A 5,580-nucleotide genomic window follows, 5' to 3' on the forward strand; every position below is an offset into this window, starting at 1 on the left:
TTGCAAGGTAGAATTTGGATCATGATAGTGAGGGGCGGGGAAGGAAGCATTTAGGAACTAGAGGAAAGTTGTATTTCTCATTGTTGTTACATCACACCCTGATTGGCTCATCTCCTCCCCGAGACCCTTCTACAAGGGGATCTCCAGTGGCCTACAAATGGGCTTTGGGTCTCCACTCCGCACTCCCCCTAAGGTGCATTTCGTATAGCAGCATAATAACGGTTTGTGTTTTGTGTGTGTGTTTTATCCATTCTGTTTGTCTTTTAACTGGTGAATTCATTCCACATGCATTCAGTGGAATTTATTGATAAATATGATTTTGTTGATGTCATTTTGTTATTTTTTTCTGGTGTTACTGGTTTCAATCTTCATAATGACTTTTTTCTTATGTTACTTTTGTTTCTTGGTTGTCTTCATACTCTCTTTGCTTTTTTGTTTTAATATTATTGTTTGTCTTGCTTATATGGTTTTCATCTTATTTCTTTTGCTTGAAGTTTTAATTTTTCTTTGTAGGTTGTTTGTTTTTCATGGTTTTCTTTCCAATTTCAAAATATTTCCTTTTATTTTGTGATCAGTTCACTACCTTCTTTGTTAGAGTATTTATTGCCTGCTGTTTCTTCTACTCTTGTTTATCTCTTCATAGAAGAATGCTGCCTATGATTCCTTGTTTTAACTTATTTAGTTCCTTTTCACTTAGAGTATTGCCTAAATAAAGTGTTTTTTCCATAATAATTTTTCTCTAATATTTTAAGTTGCTATCTGTTGTTCTTATGAATTTTGTGTCCAAAGAATTCCTTAGAATATTTTTTGTAAAGATGTTTTAAAAATAAATTCGGAAGTCAGCAAACAGTTATATATAGGCTCCATCAAAGTCCTGGTTTTGAGACTGGTTCCCAAGTCACCAGGGGCTATCTGGCAATTATTGATCAAACCAGCACGTTGATGTTTGATCAATTAGTCAAACCAGAGCAGTGACTAATGAGAATGGCATTCACTAAATACATCTACCTCTGGGCCTGTTTGTTGCTGTTGAACACAGTTACTGTTTGAGCAAGGCAGATATTAACACCTGAGTCCTGGACCCAAGGAGAAACCCCCACTCACCAGTGAGCCAGCCATCTCCTCCAATCTGTGCCCTCTTGATTCTGTTCTCACTTGGAGATGGTCAGTTCTCCAGCTGCTCCTGGGAAACTGCCACAGGCCAAACCCCAAGAGGTCCAGCCGGACGCTGGCAGCTAGTGCATGGCAGACCCATGTTTGCCCAGTAAGGTTGGTGTGCAGTGAGTGGGTTGGGACCCTTGCAGTCCTGGTGCTCAAAGGCTTCTGTATCTTTGTGGTCAAGTTCCCATTCAGTGTCTTCCCAGTCATCAGAGAGCGGGAAGGTGCTGTGCACTCACGACTGTTGTCCAGAGTGGCTGGTACTTGGTGGTGTCCTGCTGGAGTGGAACAGAATCCACCTTTTTTTCTGGGGATATTTTTGTCAGTTTCAACTTGTGACCCCTTTGGCAAATATTTGCTTTTCTCAGATTGGTGTGTGTGTGTATGTGTGTGTGTGTGTAACTCAGACTATAACAATCTTTCTTCAACTTTCAAAGTTTTTCTTCAGAGGATTAAGAATGGCCGTGAGTAGTGCAGCCAGGCTGTTTCTCGTCTTCAAGGCTGTCCTTACAGACGCAGACAGCCACATCTTTCTCTCTCCACTGGGCGGGAGGTTCACTCTATTGACCTTTCAGTTAGCAAGCAGGCTCTTAACCACTGCACCACCAGGACTCTTAATCAACATTTTATCAATTTTATCGTATTCATCCATGAAAAGTAATGAGGTGTTGATCCAAGTGATCACGTGGGTGAACCTTGTAATCATTAAACTTAGTGAAAGAGGTCAATAATGGGAAACCAGATCTTGTACGATCTCATTTATATGAAATACGCAGATAGGCAGATCTATAGAAATAGAAAGGATACCAGAGGACATCTGAGACTGGGTGAGGGGGTAAAGGAGAGTGATTATTCATTAGGGTAAGGTGTGTTTTGCTGTTGATAGGTGCTGACTCTGAAACACTGTTCCCTTCATTGATCCTCCTCTTGGTTGGTAACTGGATTATCATTTTTTGCTCAGAGGAATAAGTGGCAAATTATGTTGGCACAAGAATTTCTTTGAAGCCCAGATGAACACACGGGACAGAACTTCTTAGGTCCATATAGTCTAGCTGGAGACCAAGGGTTTGTCTTTTATTCCCAAAGGCACAATATTAAAGCATAAGCCTTGGTCCTCAATTTTACCTCCAAGAGGGCTGGAATGTGTGTTGAGAAATGGTTTTGTCAGTTCTGTGCGCCAGGAAATATTTATTGCTATTGTTCGTTGCCATGAGTCACCTCTGACGTACACAACAACCGTATGTAGAACAGAATGAAACGTTGCCCAGTCTTGCACCGTCTTCATTATCAGGCAGACATTGTGTACTTTAGGTGTCTTCCAAACCTGGTGGTTATGTGTTAGCTTGCTAACCGCAAGATCAGCAGTTCAAAACTACCAGTCAGCTCCAAGGATAAAGATGAGACTCTACTCCCATGAAGAGTTACAGTTTGGAAATTCATGGTGGTGGGGGTTGGGGTTGGGGGTTGCATACTACCCTGCCTTTAGGATTGATATGAGTTGGCACTGACTCAATGGCAGTAATTTGGGGTTTTCTTCCTAACCTGTTGGTCTAGATGCTCTGCTGAATTTCTGAACTGTATCCACCTTGGGTGACTACTGATATTTGAAGTACCAGTGGCATAATTTCTAGAATCAAAGCCATATCCAAGATACCGCAATACGACAGATGGACAAATGGCTTATATTTACAGGATGCTAATTCTTTCCCCTGCTTTTTGCTGGATGTTGCTGGGAAATCCAAAAGTGTAAATGATATTCCTTTTGGAGAGACTAGATATTGGAAGTGCTTGTGTCCAAAAAAGGAAAGTAGGAAAAGCAAAAGAAAGGAAACCTGTATCTATAAATAGCTTTTATTCCCCTTGAGAGAGGGTAAGCCTTTACCCATTGCTACCTAACTCTGTGTTCTGAACGGCAAGACTCCCTAAACCAGTGGTTCTCAACCTTCCTATTGCTGTGACCCTTTAATACAGTTCCTCATGTGGTGGTGACCCCCAACCATAAAATTATTATCATTGCTACTTCATAACGTAATTTTGCTACTGTTATGAATCGGTGACTCCTGTGAAAGGGTCTTTCGACTCCCCAAAGGGGTCACGATGTACAGGTTGAGAAATGCTGTTCTAAACCCAGTGCCAATGAACCTTGCAATCCTCTACATTCTTCAGCATCTGCACTTGGGTAGGTCCTTATTTAGATGGTTTCTCATTTTTCCTGCAATATCTCTCTTTTAATCTGTCCTCTTTTATTCCTCTGGAATCTCTTTTTATCTATTCTCATTCAAACAACTGCTGCAGGTGTTCCATCTTGAGACGGCTGCAAGTTTCTTGTGGCAGGACCCCCGCCCCCCACCTGCTCACCCACATCTCAACCAGCTCAGGATTCTTGGCAGTCCACGCCTGTTCCTTTAGCTCTCCTCACTAGGCTGAAAGTTGAGCAAGGACAGGGGAAGTGAAAGCTTTTGTAAAAGGCACCTTTGAACATATTTCAAGGGGAACAAGGCAAGAGAAGCATCTTTAGGCTCTGAATGACTTTTTAGATTCACAGAGAAATAGTAATAGAAACAGTGAGCAGGAAGATATAATAAGACTAAACATTTTCCCATAGCTTTTATGCTTAATTTTAGACGTTTCAATATTTCTAGAGAAAAATAAGCAGGCATGGAGATAAGACAAAATATGGAGAACTAGGCAAAGGACAGTTTCTTTAGAAATCAGAGGGCTTGTGGGACAAAAAGTGAGGTCATTTTTTATTCTGGTAATAATTCCCCTAAGAAAAATATTATCTAGGAGACTTCAATGTTTAACATTACTATAAGAATAGACCTAGGTTCACAACTATATATAGCAAGGTCAAGTTTTCCAATGGAGTCCTTGGTGGCACAGTGAATGCCCTAAGCTGGTAACTGAAAGGTTGGCGGTTCAAGTTCCCTCAAAGTTGTTTTGAAAGAAAGGTCGGACAATTTATTTCTGAAAAAATCTCAGCCACTGAAAATCCTGGGGAGCTCAATTCTACTCTGACACACTTGGGGTAGCTATGAATTGGAGTGAGTTGACAGTTTTTGTTTGTTTGAAACTTGCTCTAGTGCCACACAATAATTGAAGTCAGTTTCAATTCTACATTTCCTCCTTTTATAACCACTCCGACCTGTGTTCAGATCGTATGGGCAAGGAATCTGGAGGGATGTTTTAAAGACTGGGAATCTTCTCTTTTTAAATTAATTTTTTATTACATGTATTTATTAATTTTATTTTTCCTTTCATTTGTAAAATATAACACATACAAAGAAAAGCATCCTATGTGCAGTCGCACACCCATGACATCAGAACAGTGACAGACTCCCCATCAGTCCCCGTGTAGGTACTTCTGGATTCCTCCAAAGATGGGGTTTTTGGCTGTTGCTGTCTTTTTGCTATTCTGGAAATTGCTGTGATAAACATGAGCGTGCATATGTGTTTGTGCTTTGTTCTTTATTTCTTCAGGGTGTATGCCAATCGGTGAGATTGCAGTATCATATGGCATTTCTATAGACATTTGTTCATGTGAGTGCCGTACTGTTTTCCACCGTAGCTGAATAATTCTGCATTTTCACCAGCAGTATGTGAGTGTTCCAATCTCTAAACAGTCTCTCAAGCATTTATTATTTTATGTTTTGTTTTTTCAATTTTGTTGGTTTGAGGTGGTAGCTCATCACTGTTTTAATTTGTATTTCTCATACAGCTAATGACTGAGAACATTTCTTCGTATGATTATTTCTCTTCTAGCTGTCATCTTGAGTAAAGTATTTGTCTTCTGTGCACATAATTTGAATGGGTTATTTGTGTTTTTCTTATGAAAGTGTAGTTTTCTAAAGATTTTTAAAAAATCAGCCCTTTCTTGAATGTATCACTGCCAAATAGTTTATCCCAGTCTTTGTTTACCCTTTTTACTATTTTAATAAATCATTAGGAGTAGTTTTATTAGTATATACTTCACATATTATACAATTTAATCATTCAATAACATTAAGAAGAGTTGTGTAATGATCACCATAATCAATTTTAGAACATTTTCTTCTCATACTCACTGTCCTTAGCTCCCCATTTACCTCCATTCTTCCAGCCATGCCCCCAGGCAATTATCAAGCCAGTTACAGATAGATTTACCTACCTTGGATTTCAAACATGGAAACACAGAACACAAACAGGAAGCAAAATCAAAGCAAAGCAAAACAAAACAGAAAATTAGAATGACTAGAAAATTCAAAGAACATTTCAATTGAACAGAAAGGAGAAAATATTAAAAAGGGAAACAACTTTAAAATGGGTCAAAAGGGAGATCTCAAGTGATAAGGTATTACATGTTAATCTAACTACATCTGCTGTAATTTACTTCACCATGCACGCTCTCTCTCTCTTTCTTTCATTCTTGACTTCTTTCCACCC

General features: G+C 39.4%; 1 protein-coding gene and 1 non-coding gene across 2 annotated transcripts in view; one reads left to right on the forward strand and one right to left on the reverse strand.

The window, feature by feature from the left end:
- Positions 1-5,580, forward strand: part of SLC24A3 (solute carrier family 24 member 3) — a 422,380-nt gene that overhangs the window by 95,317 nt on the left and 321,483 nt on the right. The window lies entirely within an intron of this gene.
- On the reverse strand, positions 4,220-4,340 carry LOC115871381. The gene has a single exon (XR_004047258.1). It is a non-coding gene; the product is annotated as a small nucleolar RNA SNORA61 (small nucleolar RNA).

This window comes from Echinops telfairi, unplaced genomic scaffold (assembly GCF_000313985.2).
Source record: "Echinops telfairi isolate 266 unplaced genomic scaffold, ASM31398v2 ScPeMD7_5592;HRSCAF=6446, whole genome shotgun sequence".
Taxonomy (NCBI): Eukaryota; Metazoa; Chordata; class Mammalia; order Afrosoricida; family Tenrecidae; genus Echinops; species Echinops telfairi.